Raw genomic sequence first — 16,749 nt, forward strand, 5'->3', positions numbered from 1 at the left:
TGAAGAGATCTGCACCCAGTGGTGGCACTGTGGAGGTAGAGGGTGCTGTGGGGGCAGCGGCGCCCGGGGGTACTCGGCCTTGCGACCAGGCCGGGGGAATCCTATTTGGGTCAAAGGACGGCACCGTTGAGGAAGAGGGCGCTGGAGGGGCAGCGGCGCCCGGGTTCACCAGGCCCTGCGACCAGGCCGGTGGCACTTCCTGTTTTGCCGCGCTCAGGGTCAAGGGGCGTGGCGCGGAAGAGGGCGTGACCGCGGCTCCTGCCGCTTGAGGCCTAGTTGGGAGCAGTGGCGGTGCGGCAACGGGCGTGGTGAGTAGGACTTCGGGCTCTGCGACGGGGAGCTGGGGCAGGCTTGCGGCTACTAAGCTTGGGGTAGTGACGTCCCCATTACCTGCTTCCATCCTTGCAGCTCCCTCCGCGGCGTCGTCTCCGGCCTTCGTCCCTCCTGCACCATCCTCAGGGGCAGACATGCTCCACGTTGCGGGTGGCGTCCTCTGCTGGCGGGTTCCAGCCTGCTGGGCCATCTCCCTTCTCCATTCGGCCAGTGCTTCCTGTTGTACTCGGGCCATCTTCCGGGCCAAGGCCTACAGCGCAGTCTGTGCGCGCTCCCGATCTCTGGGGAGTTGTGCCAGGATCTCCACCAGGCCGTCTGGGGTGGCGGCCTGCAACAGGCTCCGGACCACGGGGTCGGTACTGCTCGACTCTTCCTCCATTCCCGGGTGCGGTCTGTCCAGATTGATCCAGGCCGCCCCCAGTCCCTCCGTTTTGTTCTCTATCCGCCCCCATTGGGAGTGGCCCCGGGGCAACTTGGTGACTGTCAGCTTCAGGGGCAGCCCTCCCACGCTGATAGACATCTCTATTCTTGCAGTCTCGGTTGGCGGGGGCGGTCTCCGCTTTTGGCGCCATTCTGGGGCCATGCCCACGATGGGAGGTGGTCTCTTGCCACCCTCTGGCACGCCCACAATGGCGTCCGCTCTGCCAGGGCGGGAAACCGTCTCAGATGGCGGGAATCGTCTCCTGATGGCGGGAAACTTCGCTGATGGCAGGCAAAGGCTGCAGATGGCGGGCAAACGGCGGGAAACGACTCCGGACGGCGTCCGATGGCGGAAACCCTCTGGAATTGGCGGGAGACTCCTTTTTGAGGTAAATGTGAACTTTTCTTCAGGCATGCAGTACCCGGTGGTTGCGGGCACGTAATCCTGCCGACTACGCCAAAGTTGACGCGCCCCCTGGGCCAGTGCTGTAGTGCGGCGCGCGTGCGCGCGGGGAATACCCGGAGCCGGATCCGATAGGGGTAGTAGTCCTCGTGGCGGTGACCCGGTCCGTGCCCAGGGTGGTCAAACTAAGTGGCGTTATTAGTATGATGGTATTAGTGTCCGACTACGCCACCCGTTGAATGCGGCTATTAAGCCGCCGCTGCAGGGCAGACCGCTGAGGCCGGTGGTACTGTTATGCAGCGTGGATGGTATAACCCCCAACGGGAGGGGTATAGCCTCAGGGCAGCTGGTGAAGCAGGAAAAGATGACAGTGGTAGTGGTGGTGTGACAAGGAAGCTCAGAGACGTGCAATTGCAGTTTTCACAGCTTTACTCACAGTTCTTTATCAGGTCCCTTGTGTACAGTTAGGACCACCCAAGCCGTGCTGCGTCCACCAGGTGCGGGACTCGGCCAACTCCCAAGCAGTTCCAGAGCGTGGTCCTGAGCTCCCCTCTCTTCCTTTCTACTGGCCGTCCCCACCAGGGATCCACCTTTGTCCAGCTCCCTCGGGCCTTCTAGTGGTGAAACCTTTCCCGGTTTCCCTGACCCTATATGGTATGCCTTCCTGGTAGATATGGCGAGGGGTCGCGCCAAAACTTGTCCACGACCTCCGGTTCCTGGCTAAGGATAATTGGCCTCCACCAGTTTGGGATCCGGCACCCTGTTCTGCCAACCCTTCACCCGTTATTTCGTGGGATCTTAGGGTTCCCTCTTTACTTGCGTCCCTGGGCCGCTCCTGGTGTTTCTGTTCTTTCTTCCTCGTCCTTCTTTCTCTCCTTCAGGCCTCCACTCCAGGCCTGGCTCTGGAGCTGGGCCCAGACTGAGCCACAGCTCCCTGTCAGCCCTCTCTGGCTCAGCTCCTCTCTGAACAGACCCTGATCTCCGATGGTGCCCAACCTATATACCTCCCTTCTGACACCCGAGCCCAGGTGACCAGCACCCAATGGGCTCCTACCTATGCCCAGAGTCCCTCCCCTGTCTGCTCCTACACCACTGGGATATTCCTCCCCCCTCCCCACTCCAGCCAGGGACAGAAGCTGTCGTACCTGCACATCTATCTGGTGGGAGTACCGTTGGTCTGTCCCCCGGAAATGGGGTGAGTGTGGTGCATGCAGCTAACTGAGCCCAGTTCCACACTCCATCCTTACCCGGGAGTGGAATACCACACCTCTGGTTTGAGGTGCAATACCCCTGTAGCAGCCGAGTCCTCGGGTTGCTACATTTGCGTACTGTGTTAGTGCATGTCTGCGTACTGTGTGTGTGCATGTCTGCAAACTGTATGTGTGTGTGGGTGCATGTCTGCATACCGTGTGTGGGTGCATGTCTGCATACCGTGTGTGGGTGCATGTATGCATACTGTGTGTGTGCATGTGCATGTCTGCGTATTGTGTGTGTGCGTGTGCATGTCTGCGTACTGTGTGTGTGTGCATATTTGCGTACTGTGTGTGTGCATGTATGCATACTGTGTGTGTGTGCGTGTGCATGTCTGCGCATTGCATGTGTGTGACGCGCCCCCTGGGCCGTGGGGTACCCGGAGCCGGGCCGGTAGATGCTGGGGGTTGTAGTCACAGTGGCTGTGACCCGGTCCGTGACCCAGGGCGGTCAATCCAAGGGGTAGTATTTGTATATGAATGTAAATGTCCGACTACGCCACCTGTGGAATGCGGTCAATAGGAACCGCCAATGCGGAACAGTCCTCTGAAGCTGATGTTTTGCAGTAAGGGTGGTATAACTCCCCACAGGTAGAGTGTAGCTTCAGGGCAGTGTGGATGATGGTGGCTGTGCAGGGTGTCGCGGTGCAGAAATGATCACAAAGTCCATATAGTGCAATCCCAGGGTCTTTACTGGTGGCAATGATATAGGCCCAAAAGGGAGTACTGGCTAGTGATGAGGGCCTGCTCAGTCTGGGAGCAATCATAGAGTCCTCCTGGCCAGGTGGAGTTGTAGGCCTGCCGTACTGACTATACTCTTTGGTTATTCGGCTTGCAGCTGTGTTGTAGCCCACGTCCCTGGGTGTAACGTGCTGTGCTCACCCGTATGACTGGCAACTGGCAACTCTGGGGTGCCACATGTGTGTCCGTGTCTGCGTACTGTATGTGTGTGCATGTCTGCATATGTGAAAGATGAGGGTGCAGGCTATGCCCTGTGTTGTATACCTATATTTCTCTGCCATATCTGGGCATCATGAATCGTGATGTGTGTTAATGGGGCCCACTGAGACTTTCTCCCGGGGCCCACGAAAACCTGGAGCCTGTTAGTACCTTAAGTATTAAATTATCCATGTAATTGATTTCAAAGAAAATTCCTGTTAAAGGAAACCTGTCATCTGATTCATGCTGCCCAAGCCACCTGCAATATGAATCAGAGCCTTATTTTCTCTGAAACACAGAAGGAGCATTTCAGGGAAAAATATGCCTGGCTGCAATGGTGCAGCCAATGTTGCGATTCATGCTGCTCGCAGTTTGGGCAGCATGAATCAGATGACAGGTTACTTTTATAAAATAGTTCCAGTGAAACAATGAATTTCTAAGGATTCTAAGTAATAAATCTCATTTTAAATTAAATTTATAATAAAACCAACCAGTTAATCCCAGTTTATCCATAAATATAAAGGCAATCTATAATTATAAAATGACAATATGTGAAACATTATTCTTTACAAAATTCAGTATTAATTTTAATTTTCTATGCAATTAGCTTTGGATATAAAAATCCAAAAATGCTACAGTTTTTACACTGCTTGATGAGTCCTCTCAATAGGCTATCACTTCCTATCATTCAGCCTGCTATGTACACTACTGGTAGGATCGGCATTCATGTTCTCATCAGAGAGAGGAATCACAATCACATGTAACACCTATATTAATAATCTGGAGGTTATTAAACTGGAGGCAGAGAACACAAAATAACACCACTGACAGTATGTGATGGCGACAGCCTAGCTTCCCCTCCTGTACAATGATCTTTGCAAATACCCGAAAACATGGCCACAACACTCCCATAGAAATCATATCTCGGTGCCTACTGCAAAGCAAATCTCTGTAGCTACTCTTTAAAGAAGCCCTCCTATTAATATTTCATTTTCATTAAATGTGTCTACTGTATATGTGCTGTCACTGTAAATAGCGAGCGCAGGCGCCGCTGATGGGAGGAATAATCTCTCATCAGCCGGTGCTTGTGCTCCAAATTAAAAAAAAGTTAAAATTAATAAATATTCAAATAAAAATAAAAAAACACATTATACTCACATACACCTAATCCCCGATGCCTTTGTCACCTGTAAAAAAGAAAAAATAATAAACCAACATAATCCTCACCTATCTAACCGTAATCCAGTTAATTCAGAGTGTACCACGATGATCTCACTTATAGAACAGTCACATTGGGAGATGTGACTGCTCTTTCTGGAAGCCGGCGATACACTGACACTCCTGCAGTGTATACAGCTGAGCTGCTGTGAGAGAGGTCACAGGAGTTCATCAGCTGAGGAGCTCTGGTGATCTCACTTACTGCGCCGCGGCTGCATGAGCAATTTCTAACTTTTTAGAAAGGTAAAATGAGCAATTGTAAGTACACAGTGCTATATAACATGATGATTGCAAAATATTAAGAGGATAAAACGTTTGATAGGAGTGCTTCTTTAACCCCTTTGCGATCTATGAGCTATCTAAACGTCATAGGTCGCTTCCCCCTCTTTGAAGCAGGCTCCGGCGCTGAGCCTGTATCTTTTCAGGCAGATGACAGCTGATCTGATCAACTGTCATCGCGATTCCACCCACGGCTGTTAACATATTAAATGCCGCTGTCAATCTCTGACAGCAGCATTTAATATGCCCGCGTCGTAAGTGAGTCACTACCTCCGGCGTCCCTGTCACATGATTACGGGGTTCCGATGGGTTGGCATGACAACTCGGGGTCTGCAGGAGACCCCTGTGGTTGTCATTGCCAATTTGCTATGAGCGCCGCCCAGTGCCCAGTGTTCATAGCCGATGAGCATTTCTGCTACACATAGCAGAGCTGAAGCGCAGCTATGTGTAGAACAGCGATCGGATGATTGCAACTTCAGGTTTTCTAAGGAGACTATTGAAGAAAGTGACAAGTAAAAAAACATGTTTTTAAAAATCTAAAAAAATAAAAAAAATATAAAAGTTCAAATCACCCTCCTTTTGCAACATTCAAAATAAAACAATAAAAAAAAAAACCACATATTTGCGATCACCGCATTCAGAAATGCCCAATCTATCAAAATATAAAAATAATTAACCCAATCAGTTAAAGGTGTAACCAGAAAAGGAATCAAAATGCTAGTATTACGTTTTTCTGGTCGCCGCAACATTGCAATAAAATGCAATAACGGGCGATCAAAGCATTGTATCTATTCCAAAATGTTATCACTAAAAATGTCAGCTCGGCGCACAAAATATAAGCTATAACAGGACCCCAGATCACAAAAAAATGGAGACGCTACGGGTCTCGGAAAACAGCGACTTTTTTTTTTTTTTACAAAGTTTGGATATTTTTTCACCACTTAAAAAAGAACCTATACATGTTTGGTATCTACGAACTTGTAGTGACCTGGAGAATCATAATGGGTCAGTTTTAGCATTTAGTAAACATGGTAAATAGAAAAACAAACAAAAAAATTGCACTTTTTTTGCAATTTCACCGCACTTGGATTTTTTTCCCGCTTTCCAGTACACTATATGGTAATATCAATGATGTCGTTCAAAAATAGAACTCATCCCGCAAAAAACAAGCCCACACATGGCCATATTGATGGTAAAATTAAAAAAAAAATTATGGCTCTGGGAAGAAAGGGAGCAAAAAACGGAAAATCCCTAGGTGGTAAAGGGGTTAAAAACTATTTTGAACGAGGAAAAATATTTATCTTTGTACGGTGTTAGCCAGTATATAGAAAAATATTTCGATTTGAGAGTCCTCAGTGGTTGGTACCTTTTAATGGCTAAGGCCACTGCCCCACTATCAGTATTTGGTCTAAATATTTTTTATTTTGAATGATGAATGTATTAGCCCTGCCTGGTATCAGTCCTTATGTCTGCTGGTTTATAATCTGACATATATTAAAATTCAAAAAAGTAAATGCTCAGACTACTATTATGTGTAACAGCATAGATATCAAAGAGGAAACGTTCAAGGTTAGAGGAATGACTGTGAGGGGACACATTGTTTATTTGACCTGTTAAATGACCTTTCGTTAATCCTACCAGCAGAACTCTTTTCCCATCAACTGCTACATGAGATTCTTAGCAGGTTTACCTACATATCCTGGGGGAGAAACATCCAGTAGACATCCATCTTAGATTTGTACCTCTGACAGATGTTTATATGATAATGTGTACAAGATACTTGATAATATATTTCTGTATTAAGACACCTCAAACACTAAGCTATTAAAAGAACAATGAGTCGCACGAGACTACTTGATAGTCTTATGCTTCCAATATATCTTATTTCGTTATATCCGAAATGTACTCTTTAAATAAAACCTGTCATGTCCCCAAATGCCATTAACCTTGAGATTTAGGTTTAATTTGCAGGTTAACAGCATTGCAATGTTTCCCGGCTGCCTTACTGAAAGTGCAGCTACCGGGAGAAAATGAACTTTATTCCTCCAGGAGCCGGCGGCTTTCAGTCATAGATGCGTACACAGATGTTCTGCGGAGCGAGCTGTCAATAAAAGTGTTGGGGTCCCGCTTACATCAGCCGCTCACTGTGTACTCATCAGAGGACTGAAGCTGCTCCAACAACCTCTATGACTGAAAGCTGGTGGCTCCCAGGAGGAAGAAAGTTCATTTTCTCCTGGTACCTGCCATGTCAGTACGGCAGCTGGGCAACATTGTAATGCTATTAAGCTGTAGATTAACCCTGTATCTGCAATTTAATTGAGGACATGACATGTTCCCTTTAATGCAAATGTAAGGAATTGTTGTCTGAAATTTAGATTTGTAAGAGATTTGATTTGTGTCCTGCAAGAGGAGTGTGCTTTAATTAAAGAAGATTTACATGATTTATTTTTAAAGAGAATTAGGTCAGAGTTAGGGTGGATGAGAGAATGATATGCATTATCTTACATTAAACATGAGGAATATTGACATCTTATTGGCATTTAAAGGGAATTTGTCAGCAGAATCAACCCTCCTAAGCTGTCTATATGGGCATGTAGGTCATAGGAAGCAGAATAAAATAATACCTTGATATCTGCGATCCAATATCTTATCCAATATCTTATTCTAGAGAAATCCATATTATTCTTATAGGTAAATAAGCTGTTAAGATCTATGGGCTGGACATAGATCTCCCTGAGATTCAGCCTCCAGAACTTATTTTAAATGAAAGAGCGCTTTACCTGTGTGGGACAGAAGAGAAGACTGTCAGTCTTTACATGTCTCAGAGTGGTAAATCCCCCTTACTCTAAATGAAAGTTCTATAGGCAGATTCTCTGGGAGATCTATGTCTGGCCCATAGTTCTTAATGGCTAATTTACATATTGAAAAAAATGTGGATTTCTCAGGAATAAGATGTCGGAGTGCAGAAATATGCTTGCCCATATAGATGTATTAGGAGGGTTTATCCAACTGACAGATTCCCTTTAAACTTTAAAGTTTACAATCTGCAAGAAAATCAAGGACTGGGACACCAAACAAGATTATTTGTCTGATATCTGCACTGTGGTAACATGAAAAAAGTTACATTAACATTCACTACGAGCTGGTTTGTGTCCAGACCCACATATACTGCACAGAAACAGATGCCACCAAATCTACATATAGGGATTTGCTTTATTACAGGAATTCCAGACATAGAATTAGAGACATCAATGTTAATGAGACGAAATGTCATATAGTGATTTCTAGTGTCATGTAGGCAGGTCAGTCCTGCCGAGCTGCATAGTTCACTTAGAAAAGAATCTTATCATCCACAGAAGTATTTGTTACATGAGAATAGCACATTAATCACTGAGCTGCCGCATATCTAATGCCATTTTCCTTCATCATCTGTAACACCTAGTGTGCATTGTTACCATATACATATAGCCAGGGTCGGTCTGGGCTGGCGGGATACCGGGAAATTTCCCGGCGGGCCCCGCCCCTGCTGCAGAGTAGAGGGGGGAGAAGAGAACAAAAAAAAATCCTGCGGTTTTAAGGGGCACGGGCCCTTTAAAAGCGCAGGCACAGTGTATGCAGGGACGCGCGCACGCAGCGTTCATTACCTGAACCACCGCGGCGCACGTCCCAGTGAAGCAGCTGAAGCTGCGTGTCTCCCTTCGCCGGCCGGCGTATGACGTCATCGTCATGCGCCTGCTGTGAAGGAGGCGCGCAACTCAGGAGAAGGAGGACACCGCACGGGATCGCAGGAAGGTAAGAGGTGTGTGTGTGTGTGTGTAATGGTCTGGACACACAAGGCGGGGGCCAGCAGGACACACAAGGGGGGGCCCAGCTGGACAGACCCAATAAGGGGGGGGCCCAGCTGGACAGACACACAAGGGGGGGCCCAGCTGGACAGACACACAAGGGGGGGCCAAGTTGGACAGACACACAAGGGGGGGGGCCCAGCTGGACAGACACACAAGGGGGGGCCCAGCTGGACAGACACACAAGGGGGGGCCCAGCTGGACAGACACACAAGGGGGGGCCCAGCTGGACAGACACACAAGGGGGGCCCAGCTGGACAGACACACAAGGGGGGGGCCCAGCTGGACAGACACACAAGGGGGGGCCCAGCTGGACAGACACACAAGGGGGGGCCCAGGTGGACAGACACACAAGGGGGGGCCCAGCTGGACAGACACACAAGGGGGAGCCCAGCTGGACAGACACACAAGGGGGGCCCAGCTGGATGGACACACAAGGGGGGCCCAGCTGGACGGACACACGAGGGGGGGCCCAGCTGGACGGACACACGAGGGGGGGCCCAGCTGGATGGACACACGAGGGGGGGCCCAGCTGGACGGACACACGAGGGGGGCCCCAGCTGGACGGACACACGAGGGGGGGCCCAGCTGGACGGACACACGAGGGGGGGCCCAGCTGGACACACGAGGGGGGGCCAAGCTGGACACACGAGGGGGGGCCAAGCTGGACACACGAGGGGGGAACCCTGACTGGACACGCAAGGGGGGGGCCCTGGCTGGACACGCAAGGGGGGGAGCCTTGGCTGGACACGCAAGGGGGGAGCCCTGGCTGGACACGCAAGGGAGGGGAGCCCTGGCTGGACACACAAGGGGGAGCCCTGGCAGGACACACAAGGGGGAACCAAGGTGGACCCAGGCAAAGGGGGGTGGGCAGGATGGGTATATGGGGGGCAGGCTGGACACATGGAGGCCAGGATGGATATATGGGGGGCAGGATGGATATATGGGGGGGGGGCAGGATGGATATATGGAGGCCAGGATGGATATATGGGGGGGGGCAAGCTGGACTTATGGAGGCCAGGATGGATATATGGGGGGGGGCAGGCTGAACACATGGAGGCCAGGATGGATATATGGGGGGGGCTAGGATGAATATGTGGGGGGCGGCGGGCTCGATACACATGGGCTAGCATAAATATATGGAGGGGCACGCTGGATATATGGGGGGTGTCAGGATGGATATATGCAGGGGGTAAGGGCAGTATGGATATATGAGGGGAGAGGCTGGACACATGGAGGCCAGGATGAATATGTAGAGGGCAGGCTGGACACATGGAGGATATATGGGGGGGACATATGGGGGCGCAGGCTGGAAACATGGAGGCAAGGATGGATATGTGGGGGGGCAGACTGGCACATGGGGGGGCTAGGATGGGTATATGGGAGGGGGCAGGCTCGATACACATGTGCTAGGATAAATATATGGAGGGGTCACACTAGACAAATGGTGGCCAGAAGGGACATATGGGGGTGCCTGGCTAGACAAGGGACTTAATTACTGTTTGGGAGCCAGATTGAGGAACATACTTTATTAGTTTATGGTGACCAGTGGGGAACATTATTACTTTAGATTCCAATTATTATTACATTATTACTTCTGTAATATAATTTACTTTTTAGGAAATTGTTTTCCATGGGATGGGACAAAAGAGAGGTCCTGTTACTGTGCAGGACGGCACTATGTTGCTTTTTTTCTTCAACTGGTGTAGTGTAGAGGTCGGGGGGGGGGAAAGTGGGAATATTCTCTAGAAGAGATCAGTTATTAATAACTGTGTGTTATTTTCTGCAGAGATGATTCCTGGCTGGAAGAAGTGATGGCTGTCTGTGCCAGATGAAGAAGAAAAGCGAAGATGAAGGACTTCACCTAGAGACATCACTGGTGAGTCAGTGTATTACATGTACACTTACACTACACACGTGGTCAAAATTGTTGGTACTCCTCGTTTAATGAAAGAAAAACCCACAATGGTCACAGAAATAACTTCAATCTGATAAATTACAAATTTTTGAAAATGAAGAAATGAAGGTCAGACATTGATTTTCTGCTTCCACAGAATTTAAAAAAAAATTAACCTCATGAAATCGGCCTGGACAGAAATGATGGTTCTTCTTCTTAACTTAATATTTTGTTGAACCTTTTGAGGCAATCACTGCAATCAAACGATTCCTGTAACTGTCAATGAGACTCCTGCGCCTCTCGACAGGTATTTTGGCCGACTCCTCATGAGCAAACTGCTCCAGTTGTCTCGTGTTTGAAGGTTACCTTTTCCAGAATGTTTCAGCTCTTTCCAAAGATGCTCCATAGGATTTAGGTCAGGGCTCATAGAAGCCACTTCAGAATAGTCCAATGTTTTCCTCTTAGCCATTCTGGGGTGTTTTTAGCTGTGTGTTTTGGGTCATTATCCTGTTGCTAGACCTGCGACTGAGACCAAGCTTTCTGACACTGGGCAGCACATTTCTCTCTAGAATCCCTTGATAGTCTTGAGATTTCATTGTACCCTGCACAGATTCAAGACACCCTGTGCCAGGTGCAGCAAAGCAGCCCCAGAACATAACAGAGCCTCCACCATGTTTCACAGTAGGGACAGTGTTCTTTTCTTGATATGCTTCATTTTTCCATCTGTGAACATAGAGCTGATGTGCCTTGCCAAAAACTTCAATTTTTGTCTCATCTGTCCATAGTACATTCTCCCAGAAGCTTTGTGGCTTGTCAACATGTAGTTTGGCAAATTCCAGTCTGGCTTTTTTACTATTTTTTTTTTTCAACAATGGTGTTCTCCTTGGTCGTCTTACATGAAGTTCACTTTGGATCAAACAACGGTGGATAGTACGATCTGACACTGATGTTCCTTGAGCTTGAAGTTCACCTTTAATCTCTTTAGAAGTTATTCTGGGCTCTTTTGTTACCATTCATATTATCCGTCTCTTTGATTTGTCATCAATTTTCCTCCTGCACCCACGTCCAGGGAGGTTGGCTACAGTCCCATGGATCTTAAATTTCTGAATAATATGTGCACCTGTAGTCACAGAAACATCAAGCTGCTTGGAGATGGTCTTATAACCTTTACCTTTTAACATGCTTTTCTATAATTTTCTTTCTAATCTCCTGAGACAGCTCTTTCCTTTGCTTCTTCTGGTCCATGTTGAGTGTGGTACACACCATGTCACCAAACAACACAGTGAGTATCTGTAGCCCTATATACAAGCACAGTGAGTATCTGTAGCCCTATATACAAGCACAGTGAGTATCTGTAACCCTATATACAGGCACAGTGAATATCTGTAACCCTATATACAGGCACAGTGAGTATCTGTAACTCTATATACAGGCACAGTGAGTATCTGTAACCCTATATACAGGCACAGTGAGTATCTGTAGCCCTATATACAGGCACAGTGAGTATCTGCAGCCCTATATATAGCACAGTGAGTATCTGTAGCCCTATATACAGGCCCACTGACTGATTACAAGATTGTAGACACCTGTGATGCTAATTAGTGGACACAACTTTATTTAACATGTCCCTTTTGTCACATTATTTTCAGGGGTACCATCATTTCTGTCCAGGCCGATTTCATGAGTTTAATTTTTTTTTTAAATTCAGTGGAAGCAGAAAAGCAATGTCTGACTTTCATTTGTTCATTTTCATAGATTTTTAATTTATTATTACTTTTGTCAGATTCAAGTTATTTCTGTGACCATTGTGGGTTTTTCTTTCATTAAACGAGGGGTACCAACAATTCTGACCACGTGTGTATATAGTATATACAGAACTCCTGTGTATGTCACTGGTGATCACTATATTATGTATACACTATATACAGAGCTTCTGTGTATAATGTCACTTGTGACCACTGTATTACCTGTGCACTATATACAGAGCTCCAGTGTATAATGTCACTGGTGATCACTGTATTACCTGTACACTGACACTATATACAGAGCTCCTGTGTATAATGTCACTGGTGATCCCTGTATTACCTGTACACTATACACTATATACAGAGCTCCTGTGTATAATGTCACTGGTGACCACTGTATTACCTGTACACTATATACAGAGCTCCTGTGTATAATGTCACTGGTGACCACTGTATTATCTGTACACTATATACAGAGCTCCTGTGTATAATGTCACTGGTGACCACTGTATTACCTGTGCAATATATACAGAGCTCCTGTGTATAATGTCACTGGTGACCACTGTATTACCTGTACACTATATACAGAGCTCCTGTGTATAATGTCACTGGTGACCACTGTATTATCTGTACACTATATACAGAGCTCCTGTGTATAATGTCACTGGTCACCACTGTATTACCTGTGCACTATACACTATGTACAGAGCTCCTGTGTATAATGTCACTGATGACCACTGTATTACCTGTACACTATATACAGAGCTCCTGTGTATAATGTCACTGGTGACCACTGTAATACCTGTACACTGACACTCTATACAGAGCTCCTGTGTATAATGTCACTGGTGAACCCTGTATTACCTGTACACTGACACTATATACTGAGCTCCAGTGTATAATGTCACTGGTGGTCACTGTATTACCTGTACACTGTACACTATATACAGAGCTCCTGTGTATAATGTCACTGGTGATCCCTGTATTACCTGTACACTGACACTATATACAGAGCTCCTGTGTATAATGTCACTGGTGATCCCTGTATTACCTGTACACTGACACTATATACAGAGCTCCTGTGTATAATGTCACTGGTGGTAATAACAGTGTTGTTAGTATTGTGGTTTGTATTCATGATCAGTATTATAGGATTTGGTCACTTTGGGGTGGTAATATGTGGTCTGGTCATGGTGTGGCCGTATTTGTTCCTTGTATGTAGTATTATTCGGTCACTATGTGGTGGTAATATGTGATCTAGTCATGGTGTGGCGATATTTGTCTCTTTTGTATGTGGTATTATTGGTGTTGATATAGTGGACTGTGTTGTGTATGGCAGTCATTTTGTTCTTGCTGATATTAACTAGGAAAAGATTTTTTTCCATTAGGCCACAGCCCCACCATCAGTATTCGGTCAGTATTTTTTCTCAGGAGTAGCTGCCAAAACCAGGAGTGGGTGATAAATGCAGAATTGGTGACTTGTTTCTATTATACCTTTTCTCTGATTGTTCCTCACCTGGTTTTGGCTCCCACTCCTGAGAAAAAATACTGACCAAATACTGATAGTGGGGCCGCAGCCTTAGAGATTAAATACTTGGACCAGAGCGGCAGAGATGCACTTACAGGGGTTCTCTGGTGAAAACAATTAATCACCTCTCCACAGGATCAGTGATGATATTGATTGGTGGGGGTCTGACTGCTGGGACACAATCGGCAGAATGTGAAGCTTTTCTCCCCATTAGACTGGAGCGGCATGTGAGATGTGACCACTGATCCATTCATTCCCTCAGTGACTGTGAGCGCTGCTCTTTTTTGGAAGCTGCATTTTAAAATGGGGATAAGTGTCCTGTCAGGGATGAAACTTCCCCATTCTTCTGATAGGCGCGTTTTCCAATGTTCGGACCCAAACGATCAATAAGTGATCACCGATCCTGTGGATCCCATGGATCGGTGATAACTTGTTTTAACCAAAGAAGCCCTTTAATGCAAACTACAGTAATTGTACATCCCAGTTATAGTGGTGCACAGTAGATGTGCAGGAGCCGCCAGTCAATGCTCCACTATAACAGGGATAGCAGATATCAGATATTTGCATATGGCTGTAGGTGGGCCCCTAGAGTCAGTTCTCCCTGTGGGCCCCAGACACCCCAGTCCGACCCTGCATATAGCAATAAAACTACAGTAATTCAGAGGGTATAAGCCTTTGTTCAGTCTGTAGCCTGGAAAATTGTCTTGATGTTGCAGATTGTAGTGGTCCAAATATGATATTGTATGCTATACAGTGGCATATAAAATTCTACAATGTTGAAAATTCTATATTTCTCTGTCATCTATTAGTTTGTGGTGGCTAAATATATAGGGAAGGAATAAGAAGGTGAAGGGCCTATGGATACATTTAATGTACGTGCTGGGAGCTTTTCCAGAACTCAACCAAACAAAGGAAAATTCAAACAGAAACCAAGAAAAATAGGTTGATTTTAATCAGTGTTTTTTTTCATCAGTTTTTATTTTTCATGTTTTTGGTCTGTGTGTCTGTATTTACCATGATTGTGCCATCTGGTTTCCTTGTGTGCAAGTAAATAATATTTCTAAGCTTCTCTTATCCATTAGGCCACGTTCACACATTCAGTATTTAAAAACAGTAAGCCAAAACCAGGAGTGGGTGATAAATCCAGAAGTTGTGACGTGTTTCTATTATACTTTTCCTCTGATTGTTCCCCTCCTGGTTTTGACATTATATCCGAACACAAAGAAACAGTGCTTCTAAGGCCACGGCCCCACTATCAGTATCTTTTCTCAGGAGTGGGAGCCAAAACCAGGTGACGAACAATCAGAGAAAAGGTAGAATAGGAACAAGTGCATCAATTCTGGATTTATCACCCACTCCTGGTTTTGGCTCCCACTCCTGAGAAAAAATACTGACCGAATACTGACCAAATACTGATAGTGGGGCCATGGCCTAAGGCTTCACTCACATATTAGTTTTTCATGTACATGTGCCATTCGTTTTATTCACGGACATGCGCATGCGAGAATTGGATCACAGAAGATGAAGAACTTAATTTCTCCATCTTCTCCATTCTATGAGTTGGCATATATCGGACTGCACTCAGATGACATCAGAGTGCAGTCTGATGTTTTGCACGCACCCATAGACTAGTATGGGTGCGCGCTGTACGATGTACACTGCCAATTGCAGCATGCAGCGATTTTTTTCTCATGACAACTCAGCATGAAAAAAAACACGCTAGTCGGCACTGCTCCATAGTATAACATTGGTGCGAACGCTGTCCAATGAAACATTGCATAGCACTCGTCTGAGATATACGCTGGCTACTCACCCGTGTGAGTGAACCCTAATAGACTTGCACTGCTTATGAAGAATCACAGACTGTTATTTGAAGCACAGGAATTCTGGCTTCCATCCAACACTCCCTTTTTGTTTCTTATTATTATTAATGCCATGGACGCCAGGATCTCAGGAACTTGTTTTCTTTTGGCAATCACTAATATGTGTCAATGACTGCAATATCTATGCACAGTTCTTGCAATTTCTCTTATTGTTTACTATTATTTTTATGCTTCTAACTGCTATAGAACATCTCACATAGCAAATTCTACAATGCTCCTCCACCAGACATGACATTCAGAAATTGCTGAAAGGGGAAATGTCAGTCACTTTTCTGGACACAAAATTGCTTACAGAGTGCTTGCCACTTTTTTTCAGCACTGGGTGATAGAATCAATTCACACGCTGCAGAATTTGTTGCAGAAATTTCTGAGACGTTCCCATTCATCTAGAAAAAATGTATTTTCATAAACAGAAGAGATTTTTAAGCTGTGGCCCCACTATCTGTATTTGGTCAGTATTTTACATCAGTATTTGTAGCCAAAACTAGGAGTGGAACAATTAGAGGAAAAGTATAATAGAAACACGTCACCACTTCTGGATTTATCACCCACTCCTGGTTTTGGCTTACAAATACTGATGTAAAATACTGACCAAATACTGATAGTGGGGCCGCAGCCTTAGTCACAGAAAGTTTTGCAACTATATCTGCAGCATATGAATCCACCTTAAAGGGAACCTGTCAGGTCCCCTGTGCCCCAAGAACCACCAGCAGTTGTGTCTCCATATATAAACTCCCTGCCTAACAGTCCATGTATTACATTACACAGATAAACAGATCTTTAGAAAAAGTATTTGTAATGTCCGATTATTATATGTAAATGAGGGCTTTGTCTAGTCAAGGGGGGCGTTAGTGTTCCCAGACTAGACGGCCCACTTAGCATGTTATGACTCCCCTGTGGGCGTGATAACATAACTTACAAGCGCCAGCGTCAGCGCTAGCACTATACATACCTTGTGCATGCGCGGCTTCTTCCACTCTCCTCATTGATCCTCTGAAGCTGGGTGTAT

Source organism: Phyllobates terribilis, unplaced genomic scaffold (genome assembly GCF_046119375.1).
Source record: "Phyllobates terribilis strain yellow unplaced genomic scaffold, ASM4611937v1 Scaffold_4__5_contigs__length_816908805, whole genome shotgun sequence".
In the NCBI taxonomy this organism is placed as follows: Eukaryota; Metazoa; Chordata; class Amphibia; order Anura; family Dendrobatidae; genus Phyllobates; species Phyllobates terribilis.